Here is a 13,617-nt window from a genome sequence, read left to right as displayed (position 1 = left end):
AAAACGCTGAATTACTACTACAGGGTTTTTTTTTTAAGTGCAGCTTATAACAATTATAAAAAATTATAAAAAAAACAACCTAATGAAAGCATCTTGATCTTGACATTGAAAATAAAAAGGGACAATAACTTAATTATTATCAAGTAAATAAAAGCTGAAGTGTGCTTATGTCTTTCCCTAAAAAAAACGAACTTTGAACGAACAACGTCTGAACTAATTTTGATGTAGTAGTTCACTGAATTTAAGCTCACTGAGACCCTTAGTTACTCCCATTGCAAGTTCCAATGTAAGCCATCTCATAGCCAAAGTTGTAGATAAGAACTTGGGCTCACTACGTGAAGTGAATACTCTTGTCACTCGACTTTTTGAAGCGCACGGGTAATTAAATTCGTTCCCATACATAATATGTTTATACATATTTTTGGTGTACCTTTTACGTATATATGCACACTGTAAATTTTTAATCGACCGATAGCTTTGTTAGGGCTCATAAATGAGAATGAAGATGAATAAAGTATTTTACCGATATCAAACGAACTAAAAAAGTTACGATTTTCATTTTTTTTATCAATTATCGGCCGACTGTTTAATCTGCAGTGTGCGGGTAGACTAATATGAGTGTATGCTTATGTAATGAACACCCAATATCATGTTTAGGATCTCATGACTTATCTTCTTACTCCGATTCGATTTGACCGTTCCACATTCTTAAAGCAAAAAAAACTTTATCTCTCAAAAGTAAATTGTATCCGAATTGAATTCTAAACACGATAAATTAAATCCTCAACATCTGGGGCTGCAAGTATCTGTAGAGAACATCGATCGGGCGTGGTTGCAGTTTATTCTCCAAACCGATTTGTTTAGTATTTACTGTATTGCTTTAGAACTTCAACATGCACAATTTTATTTATTACAAGATAAACTTTCTCTATTGGGTAGTACAATCAGCCCTTTCTTACGAAGAAATGGTTAAATCTAGGGTTTTTTAAGTAAACTGTTCTTAAAGCTCGTAGCTAATTCAAATCTGATCGACCAATCATAAAGTTAAAAGCAGGAGGTAAGCCCGTACTGGGGGAGCTCCAGAAGCTTTTTAATGCCGTCCTGTTTGAAGGGAGTTCTCCAGAGGCGTGGAGTAGGAGTGTTGTCGTCCTGTTCTTCAAAAAGGGAGACAAAACCCAGTTGAAGAACTATCGACCCATTTCCCTCCTAAGCCACGTATATAAGCTGTTCTCAAGAGTGATCACGAACCGACTTGCGCGAAGACTCGACGAATTCCAACCACCGGAGCAGGCTGGGTTTCGGAGCGGATACGGCACCATAGACCACATCCACACGGTGCGGCAGATTATACAGAAGACCGAAGAGTATAATCAGCCCCTGTGTCTAGCATTTGTGGACTATGAGAAGGCCTTTGACTCGGTTGAAATCTGGTCTGTTCTGGAGTCCCTGCAGCGTTGTCAAGTAGATTGGCGATACATCCAAGTGATGAGATGTCTATACGAAGCCGCTACAATGTCCGTCCAAGTACAGAATCAGCAAACAAGGCCCATACCGTTGCATCGAGGAGTGAGACAAGGGGATGTTATTTCCCCGAAACTGTTCACTAATGCAATGGAGGATATGTTCAAGACGCTGAACTGGAAAGGGCGCGGCATCAACATCAATGGCGAACACATCTCCCACTTGAGATTTGCTGACGATATCGTCATCATGGCGGAAACGCTGCAGGACCTACAACAGATGCTGAACGACCTGGCTGAATCTTCTCTACGCATCGGCCTACGGATGAACTTGGACAAAACCAAGGTCATGTTCAATGAACATGTTCTACCGGAACCGATTGCGATACACGGCGCCGTTCTCGAAGTTGTTCGGAAATATGTATACCTCGGGCAGACATTGCAGTTAGGTAGAAACAACTTTGAGGACGAGGTGAATAGGAGAATTCAGTTGGGTTGGGCTGCATTTGGGAAGCTACGTCGAGTCCTAACATCGTCGATCCCACAGTGCCTAAAGACAAAGTCTTCAATCAGTGCGTCCTACCTGTCATGACTTACGGAGCCGAAACGTGGACACTGACGGTACGGCTGGTCCACAAGTTTAAAGTCGCTCAGCGGGCTATGGAAAGAGCTATGCTCGGCGTTTCTCTGAGGGATCGCATCAGGAATGAGGTAATCCGTCAGAGAACCAAGGTCATCGACATAGCCTACCGAATCAGCAAGCTGAAGTGGCAGTGGGCTGGCCATATTAGCCGAAGAACCGATAACCGTTGGGGTAAACGTGTTCTAGAGTGGAGACCACGCCTCGGCAAACGTAGTGTAGGACGTCCTCAGGCACGGTGGAGTGATGACTTGCGCAAGACGGCTGGCAGGAGCTGGATGCGAGAAGCCGAAAATAGATCTCAGTGGCGTGCACTTGGAGAGGCCTATGTCCAGCAGTGGACTGCGATAGGCTGATGATGAATCATAAAGTTAAGCAACGATTGGCGCGGTTGGGTGACCATCTTGTCTGAAGCGTTTGCAACGTAAGGGTATCTAAAATCTTTCTTATTAAAACCTTTAAAGTACCTAAACCTTTATTTTAAATTACTTTAATGTCTAAATCGATCCATATTCTCAATATCATGTCTCATATAATCGTCTTCTTATAAAGTGTGTTTCAAAAACACGATGGTACTATCTCGAAGACATTTAAGCATCATATTTTTCAACTGTCTCCCTCTAGAGAAATCAAAAACTTTTCCGCGGCACCAGACCATTATTGTTTATTTTTTTTTATTCCCCAGTCGTTCTGTGGGTCTTTAGTTTCCTTAGTTTTGTTTGAAATGTTATCCGGGTAATTTTATATGTGTAAGTATTTTGTGTTATTGCTTTTCTTCTGTTTTTGTATATCGTTTCGTTTTTCGTGTTCAATTATATTATTAACTAACTCTTGTTAGTTCTAAAGTTCCTGGTCAACTAGCTTCCCTGTCTTCTTTACCAAAAATAACACGACAACCTTTTGAAGAACTACTAGTTTCTTAAATAAAATCCGCTGTTAGAAACAATTATTTATTTCAACCACCACACAAGACAGCATAACAAAAAGCCTTTCAACGTCTAAATAAAACTAAAATCAACCATTAGGACTAACACTCCCCACTTAAATGTTTACCCACACTTTTAATAAACGAGCCGTGGTCTGTGATAAATATTATAACGCCTTTACAAAGAGCAAAGAGCACTGCGCGAGTTCCATCCATTAATCATGTTAGTTCGCGAACAAATGCCAGCTGGGAAAAGTTGGCGTGACTATTCAATATTGGTACACATACACGCCTGTTACAGCGTAAAAACAACCCAGACAAAAAATTGATCAGCTGTAATTGAATCAAACGTGGGTGACTAATTTTTTTAGGCTACATTGTTACAAAGCGTGTAGGGTAAATGCTCCTATTATAGACGGTGTGTAGAAATTTTCCCGATCACAACCGCAAACATACCGCCTCGCAACTCCACCCGTGATGGATTGCGACAGTTTTGTTCGGATTTATTTATTATTACATTTATGCTTTCTTTTCTACGTCTGAAACTTCAAGTGCTTGCGTGAATGTCCGTTATATGATTAAAAAATCCTTTTCATGCAGTTTTTAAATCGTACTTTTATTCAAAAATGAAGACACATGGCGTTTTCAAAGTTTCAAGGCAAGGATTTATTGCTACTGAATCTGTGTACGCGTGTATAATTTCCTTACGTGAGCGGAATTCTAAAGGGTTCTAGAACAAATTGCTTTGATATCGCTTCAGCCACGTACGGTATTATTGCCATATGTAATGTATGTGTGGGTGGAGATACACCAAATATAGAATTAATATACCTAATAGATAACGGCAATTCCTGTGGTCATGACTAATGCAGGAAATCAGAAACTAAGTTGCACTTATAATGTTTTGTTTATTAGTTTGTAATTATTTACACGTGTCACTTTGTGCTATCTTTTCAAGTGCACATAGTAATGTCGAGAAGCGTTTTACATCAGGATCTATTTAAAAATATAACATACAAGTAGTTTATTATTGAATTCATTTAATGTTTTCCAGTATAATAACACGCGTAAACCTTTTCTGCAGGTATATTAGCCACACATGAGATAACTTATAGAAAATAGTATCACGTACACTCAAGTAAGTTCCAATAAAAATCCAACACGTTGTATTTCACGACACATTTGCTATTCCCTCGTACTCACAGTATGAAGTCCTCGCTGTAGTGAAACTTGTAAAAAGTCACGTATCAGCCGAGCCCGACAAAGCATTTTTATACGCTTTTAAAAAACTGTAGAATAAAATTAGAAAGGGTAGGCGCCGTTGTTTCGCAAAGTGTTGCAAATTTCGCGTGACATTTTATGACCGGTCCCATTTCAATTTTTATCTGCATACATTTTTTTTGTATTATTTTTAATGTTGTAGTGGACAGTTAGTGGTGTGTTTACCTTATGTTTGAATGTATTTTTAGATGGTTCCGTGTTACCTTTGATAGGGAAAGGGAAGATGGAATTGTATAATATTCGTTCAACTTCCCACGCTAATTTATTGAGAAAAAAGGCTGTTCTCCCATCATACCACGTGTATTATGCAAGTCTCTACCAGACCTCGGGACTATAGAGTCCCGCATTTTTGGGAGGCGAACGTGAGGCCGAAGCCAACACGCTGAAGCCCTTTTGAGACAACTTTAATGAAATGGTGACACATTATGCAATATTATTATTTTTTTAAATGCTAATGGTGTCTCATTCTTATTTAAGTAATAATTTTTCACTAGTTAAAACGAGTCTTGAATTGTCGAGCTGCCTCGCTTATAATAAAGCAATTCCGGATCTATAATTTGGTCACGCACGTTTGATCAATCACGCGAGACCTATATCACCGAAACATGCAGCGACCGCATCAAACGCTACTTAGCTGCAAGCTCTTCTATTCATGCACAACTATTTCGCAATATACATACATAGATATTGAAATATCTGGAAATGCCACTCGATATATTAGTATGAGCGCGTGGCGCAATCACTGCGCTGATATATTGAGTAGCAAGGGAAGGACGTGAGAAGACTATGTCAAATATACAGACGAATATTCTAGTCGTTTGAGCTCCAACCACGCTCCAACGCATGCCTAAATATTGCCACTTCTTGTTGTCTACCAAGATTTGACATGTCTGCGTTTAATTTTAGGTAATTTGTTTTACTGTACGTTTAAAATTTTAGGTGTTTTATGTCAAAACTGAGAAAATGTCGTTATTTAAATAAAGTGGAAGCAAATCAAACGAAGTGGACAACGAACGATGTCACAGCTAACTGACCAGTTCTCTTTATTTGGAGATGGGGAATCATCTACTGATATATCTATAGATATGGCGGTAAAACCAACGTCAGTTCCTTTGGGAGTCCTTCGTGTAAGCACCGTGCTAACACTTCGAAGAACGAAGCAGCCTAAGCATTGGCCTTAAAGAATCCGCATACTTTAGAGAACAACCTAACTACGCTACCATATGGCTAGCCTTTTCCCCCAACTATGTTGGAGTTGGCTTCCAGTTTGATGCTGAGAACCAGTGTTTTACATAGAGATGGTCAAAACGGATCGACCGGCGACTGCGCAACCGTGCAGCTTATATGTACTTAGCTACGAGGTCCTCTACCAAAAAGCATATCATCATCATCCGAGCCCTTTTTTCGACTATGTTGGGGTCGGCTTCCAGTCTAACTGGATTCAGCTGAATACCAATGCTTTACAAGGAGCAACTGCCAAGAAGCATATACATAAATCTCAGCTATTGGCAACGAGATTTCCATACCCAGAATTTTCTTCCTCATTTGGGAACAGTGCAAAATATCATCCCGTATTTTCGTCGATGAGGTAAACACACTCCGTCTGACGCCTTCCAAATTTGAATTGACGTCGCACTGATAAAGACGCCATAAATCGTGGTGAAAAAAGATTCCCCTATAATCCAGACACTTCGTTATTATTCTTCCAAGTTATCTTAAGAAGAAATTATCTGGATTTTAGATTGTTTCAAGTGATGATAATGTAATTGAATCATTCTGTTAAACTTCTATCGGTAAGGGTTTTTTTTTCGGTTTTAAACTGCAGCCAGGTTAAGATCATGAGAGTTCTTAATACGCTTGTTGTAATTTTAATTTGATACGTTAATAGAAATATTGAATGAATAAAATATTATCAAGTTTAGTAGCGCTCAATTTATAGTCGACCATATTACTGGCTACAATCATTGTTAATATTGAACATGTAGATTCAAAAACTTATCTCCTCTAACCAGTTTGGGCCTCCAGGCTTGACTTCACCTGCTTCTGAATAACTAAAATCTTTATTTCAAGTCTCTATTTTATTTAGTCTTCGTTAAGTCTAAATCTAATTTTCAGCTTAGTAAATATTCATCGGAGTAGTATCTGAGTAAGTAAAAAGGACGGTACTGACTTAAGTTCAAAGTTCAATTTGCATACTGATCAGGTCAGCTAGGTAAAAAATGGTACTACCCTATTCTTTATCGTGCCTTTGAAAATCGAAGGACCAGGTGAAGAAAGATCTGATATGGTGTCGAGTCTGGTGTACTCACTGCAAACATTTAGTAGGCTGATAGTTTGTTTGGGCTCATAAATCAGTATGAAGATGAATGGTAGTACGCACATTACAAAGATTAGGTAGGTATTTAGCCGGCATCAGACCGACTGAAAACTTTGATTGGAATCAAGATTTTATTTATAAAAAAAGTTGCTATCGGGTCTACTGTTGGCCGGCTATCAAATATAATTAAAGCATAACTAAAATTGAAAGTTTTATTTTCAGCAAGTTATGCCTACACGGCTTCTCAATGTACGAGTTAGGTACTTCTAGTTCCAAAAGCTCGTGGCAAACATTTTAGTCAAAAAGTTAAACTCTATGTTTAAGTTCTGACTGCTGTAACTTTACAAAGTTTTGCCAGCATTACTGGAAATACTTTTGACGTAAGTGTGTAGTAATCATAAATGATTTAAGACATGTATAATTTAATGACACATAAATAAGGGATGTATTATGCCACCTCCTATTTCAGGGTTCGATATAGATTAAATCCATAAAAGAAAACATTGAAACCGTAAATGAAAAGTAAAAGAATAGTGCGTACGAGACTAATGCCCAAGTCCACCGACAGTGTTTTCCTTGAAACAATTGTTTTCTTTGAAACTTGTACGTGAAAATTCATAGTAAGCAGCTCATCTTTCGAGCCTTTTCACAACTATGTTGGGGTCGGCTTCCAGTCTAATCAGATGCAGCTAAGTACCTGTGCTTTACAAGGAGCGACTGCTCTATCTGACCTCCTCATTCTTAGTAAAGAGCTGTTTTAAGAAAACATACGTTTACGTCGGCGGTGAACTTGGGCCTAAGTATACCATATTCAAATGGGAAGAAACGTAAAAATCCACGGCTTTGCTAGAAGTGAAAATGCAATCTCTGTGTAGGTAACTAAAAAGTTTTTCAAGAAAACGATCCTAGAAGCGCTCTCTTACGTGAGATTCAGAGGGACGTAGCCTTGCCAACACTATTCCTTCTAGAAATCTATAACTCTACTTTAAGAGCATTTTTATGGGCCAAACTTACTTGTTTTTTCGTAAGATATTATTTAATCTTTAAATTGTTGTTCTTTTTCTGGGTCATAGTACCATTTTAGCTTTTAAATTCTCTATTGAAATAAAATTTAAAATCTATTTCATTATTGCAGGATTCAACACTCATACTTTAGTTTCCTTGAAGAATTGCTCGAATGCCAAAGAAGTTGCGATTCGAAAATGTTGAGACAATTTAAATTCTGTCTATTTGGAACCATAACAAAACAAAATATAAACATCAAGTTACCACATTTTTAATCTGACCATTAGCCCTTTTATCTGACCCGCGGTTCGTTCGGTTCGTCAAAAAGTTTAGCCGTATGTCACGAGTAAAGTCAAGCCGACTGTTTACAGAAGACTTTGTAGGGAAAAGCTTTCACATTGCCTCCAACCTTTCTGCTTGCCACCGATTTACGTTGTACAATATATTCGTACGTGTGTAGTTAAGTAGGCTTAAGACTGTTTGTTCGGGAATATTATAACGTTAGGTCTTTATCAGTCTTGATATGGTAAATGTAAAATTTTGTTTCTTTTTTATGGAGATTTCAATTAATTATTTTTCTTTTATCAATGTTGTTTTTTTTCTTTCCCTTGTATACTGAATTGCTAAGTTAAGCTAAAAGTCGAGGTGGCCTAGTGGGTAAAGCACCAACCTCTTCTGTACAAGTATGTGGGTTCGATTCCAGGTCAGCAAAGTACCAATGCAACTTTTCTAAGTTTGTATGTACTTTCTTAGTATATTATCTTAGACACCAATGGCTGATAAAGGAAAAAATCTCGAGGAAACCTGGACTATATCTATATAGTCTGAATACACCAACCCGCACTGAGCAAGCGTGGTGATTAACGCTCAATCCGTCTCTGTGTCAGACGAGGCCTGTGCCCAGCAGTGGGACGATATTAAAGGACGCTATAACTAACTGAATTCCTTGTCGCAGAGTTCAATAACCACAAAATGCATTATATTTTAGTTTTTATATAGGTAAATATCCTAAATCTGGCGCATTTAAGGTAAACGTTGTGTTTATCCTTAACTGGCTTATGTATTGTTGAATCTAATTAATACATAAATTTATCAATAACAATACTCACAAATCTCATAATTACGTACATTATGAAATAGAATTACTTGACCAACTTTGAATTATCCAGTTGATGTAATTAATTATTGTACAAGCAATCCTTCTCACCAAACTAGAGGGATATCTCGCCGTATATTTTATTCAGTACTCATCTTCATCATAAAGTATGCATCGGGGGTCTAGTAATGTTGGTTTTATCCGATTAATATCTTATAGTTGGGAACTTACACCGGTTGATAAGGTGGTAGGGTAAATATATATGTGGATGACTTGCAAATTGGTCTGAATTTTATTTACAAAATCATCCATTATTATTTGTAAGCACTTATATTTTACGTGCCTCGAAAATATTGTTTCACAGTTGTAAACTTATTCAATCAGGTTTATAGTTAAAATACTGTGTAAGAGTACCAAATGTTTTGTTGTGCCAGTTATCAACGGACGATACCGTTGTTTGCAAGAATTTAGGACTGGGGATTCTTAGGTTATTTGTGCTGACTGATAGCAACTGTCAACTGCATCAGAAAACGGTCAGAATGTAAAAGGTTTACCTTAAGAATATCAAGTATCTTCTATTGACAGCCCTATGGTATAGGGAGAGACCGCAACTCGTTGGGTGATCCACTTCGAAACCTCTCTATGGTTGAGCCTACAAGGTCGAAGGGAGTAATTGATACTTGAAGTTACCTGACCTAGTTGGAGGAGTGATGATTTTGAACTAGGGTTATTTTAAAACTGTTTCTTGGACCGATTAGGATGCGAGAAGAAACTTCTTTCAGACAATCTGACACAGCACAGAGCTCATCAGCCTAACAACAAACAAATACAATTTGATGATTTTAAACCTCCGAAAATGGTGCTTAAAAAAATATTAAAATCTGAAACATAAACTGGCCATGAAAATATATTCGGATTTTTTAAGCATTTTTAAGTTTGAATCTTATGTAGGTACCTATGCAATTACTGTTCCGAAAAAATATATTTGAGATAGGTAGTTCTTGCCCGAATGATATACTTTTGAGAATGAATAAAATAAGAAAAATCATAGCTCCGAGAATCACGTAGAGGACATAAAACAGAGACTTGAAGCTGTTTGGGTACCAGACTTTCTTTTTGCGGCATTTATTATCTCCTGCTTTTGCTAAATGGGTATTTTATATTTTGAACAGTTTTTTTTCTGACTTCCCTCATATTCTTAAAGATTATTTATGTACCCAGGACAAAAGAAGGTATCTCTTATTTCATAGGAAATCATCAAATGACCCCTTCCGCTGTCGGTGCAATGTGAGGGAGTCACACTCAGAGTTTATACCACCCACAAGGGAGTGTCAGACTCAGAGTTTATACCAAAGAAATTCGGTGTCCACTATCAGTCTATCTGGTTTCTGATTAACCTCGATCGTGCAGTGTTTTTCTCAAGTATCTCCAAAACTACAACCTTTTTAGTAAATGAAAATCCTTCAACTGCAATTGGATAGAAATAAAAACAAATAACCTGAAGGTATGAAAGCCTTAGGCACACATGTAGAATTTTACACTCTCTTTCTTTATTGGGTAGGGTAAGGTTATAGCAAATTTACGAGTGCGTCCTGTGACAGAGTGGCTGTAAAGTACCTATTTGTTTGGTTTAGTGTCTATAATTTACTTGCGCAGTATATCTGGGTCACGGCCGGATTTCGGTACTTCTTTTAGATGTTCCTTGTAAAATTGGTGGCACGTGAGTTTTTGATGCTGGGTTTAGAACTGATTTTTTTTTGTTTTAATATGCTAAACGATATAATGAAATTGGATAAAGTAACTTATATGTTATTATGATGTTGCGGCATTGTTAAAGAGATAACCGAACATTACTAAGAAGTTTTAAGATTACTTTTATGACCAAATGTTTTTTCTGTAACCTCTAACTAATCATACCTTTAAAGACATGCTGTTATACGTACATATTATACGTTCGTTTTAAGAGAAGATCTCATTACCCTTAGCCCTTGGCCTGAGTTTAAAATATTAAAATTTAATTTGCATGTAACGGTAGCTTGCGGTGCGTCCTATGTAAGCGATCTGGATGCGAACGTGAAGCGACGCGAAAACAACAAACATTCGCTTCATGTGACGTTACGCGATAAGGCGCGGCGAACCGTACAATTTTGAATTGGCTTTGGATCGCATCGCATTCGCGTCCGCGCTGGTTCGCCCACACAGGACGTGGCCTTACTTTAGAGCCTAAATTATTCGTAATGCGTGGCTAGACTGAAAGCAACTGCATTAATTAGAGAGCGGTCAGAACCACCGTGGGTAATTCACTTCATTTACATCGCAAGGTTTGTGTATCTACGCAAAGTTTTCCGGGAAAAATATTCCAACCTGTGGAAGTGAATTATAAACGTATAATTCTAGCTTATACTAGCAATTTTATTCGTGCCTGTAGCTACTTCGTGCAAACAGATTAAAAGCCTATTGAAATTACAGACTACAAACCTTTCTCGATAAATCGGATCTAACACGGAAAAATTTATTTTCTAAGATTGATGCGTTATTTTGATTTGAATGTGTGAAGTAATTCTCTAGGAAGCGGGGGAATTTCTTCCCGAACTTGGATAAATTACCTATAGCATAGGCCTATGTTACTCGGGGTTGGTTAGCTTGCCGGGAGTGAAAGAATTTTTCAAATCGGTGTAGTAGTTTCGGAGCCTGAAAAACAAATAATGAAATGTTCATTCTTTATTACTTTGGTATGTAACTATTTAGCCAGACAGCCATAAAAAAGGAACTAACAGTAGCGTCCTCAAAATTAGTTATAATGTTTTGCAAGTTTAGGTATTCAGTGCATTTGACAAAGTAAAGAATGTTATAAATGGTCTTGCCGACATCTAGAAAATATGTTTGCATCCTATTCGCGGATGCAACATCAATTTCAACACATGTTCCATAAATATAACACCATGTTTTCAACGAAGAACTGTAAATATATAAAAGAAGAGTAGAAAAGACATTCAATACTAACCGTTTCTCGCAGTTTTACCCGCGTTCGAGGGATCTTTTCTCTGTATAGGATAACCAGTGGCATACATAAATTTTAATAACCTAAAGAAAAGGGAATTGGTAAAATTATTAAAATCGGTTTAGTAGATACAGATATTATCCCCTTAATAAATGCCAAATACACACAAACTTAACTTCTTTTTAATATAAAACATATATAAAACAGTATTGAAGTGTAAATTTATATATCATCTTACAAAATCATGGAAATAAATATAATATCAGGGTGAAAGTAAAAAAATCTTCGAAACAATATGTTCGGTCACGATTCGAAAGTTCTTTATACTAGCAATATCGAAGTTTTGGACTACCGTAAACTATATAGGGGGCTGTCGGAAATAAACGCCTCAGGCGAATCACCTACTTTTTATTAAAGTTTATTTCAGATTTTATCAACCTACTATAAACTAACAGAAATTTAATTTTTGTTTCGGGATCTTTAAATTATTAATAACAGTTTATTTTCCATTTGTTTTTATATTGCCAAATTAACTTATCGTTCTTTTCATATGCAGAAGATAGCCGCCTTGTATTGAAGTCGGCTTGTTACAAAACTTCAACAAATTACCATTTAATTATTCAAAAGCATAATCAGGCACACTTAATATTTATCTATTCTAGCCTCTGTAACTTGATTATATTATGATATCTTTAACTATAGTAGAGACTCGATGGTGATTTACAACTTAAAGTGAGGGTCATGTAACTTTTTAGTTATTTTATACAATGTACACACTATATACACATTATAGGTTATAGTGAAAAATCAATTTGTTTATGTTTGTGTATTCGATTTACAAATACAGCTCAAAAAGACTCACCAGCAACACGTCTGTCTGGTTTAAAAAAACATTATCTATACTTAAAGAGTATAGTAATAAAGAGCAAACATTTTTTTTTCGTTTATAAAGGCTCCGAAATTTTTGAACCGATTTTTTTTAGATACTGAAAGATTCTATCACTGTTGCAAAACTGTATCGTCTTCGCGTCACTTAGCCTATTTTTAGTTGATGATAAAAAACAATTCTCAGCTTTAATTTTCTTGATAAAATAGGAAAAACTATTTTGATTGTATGTCATCATCCTCCGAGCCTTTTTCCCAATCATGTTGGGGTCGGCTTCCAGTCTAACCGGATTCAGCTGAGTACCAGTGCTTTACAAGAAGCGACTGCCTATCTGACCTCCTGAACCCAGTTACCCGAGCAACCCAATACCTCTTGGTTAGACTGGTGTCAGACTTACTGGCTTCTGACTACCCGTACTTTTTTGATTGTATGTAAACTACACTAAAAACGCAATCAAACAGAAATACCGCATGGAGAAATACAATTTTGATATTGCGGTATCGCCGTACCGCAGTGTCCACAGTAAATTAAATTGGCTCATTGTCCAAAACGTTTCCGTTATAAAATTACCGCTAAACCAAATTAACATCCATTACCTGAAATCCGCATCCTGGTGTAGGTACCGAGTTTTCCATAATAGTATTTATTCAGTACTAGGGAAATATTTTTTTGTTTGTACACTCTTGCTCTTTTGGGTAGCTACGTATTTAAACTTTTTATAAATAAAAAAGGAAACATTAACTAGTATCAACAAAATTCATGATTCACCATTCATTATTCTTAATTAATTTTGGAATACATACGAAGGCTTAGGGTCTGTTCAGACATACCGGCTCGGAGAGAAGAGCAAATTCTTAACACGTTGAAAATCGAGTACCTACTTAGTATTTGTAGTAAGGTTTATTTTTGGGTGTGACTTCACCACCGCAACTTTTATTTTTATCAATGAGTGTTATGTTAAAAATAATTCAGGTCACAATGTATAGTAGTTTATTCTCTATATATG

This window comes from Helicoverpa armigera, chromosome 5, assembly GCF_030705265.1.
Source record: "Helicoverpa armigera isolate CAAS_96S chromosome 5, ASM3070526v1, whole genome shotgun sequence".
Classification (NCBI taxonomy): domain Eukaryota; kingdom Metazoa; phylum Arthropoda; class Insecta; order Lepidoptera; family Noctuidae; genus Helicoverpa; species Helicoverpa armigera.
This window is presented reverse-complemented; position numbering follows the sequence as displayed.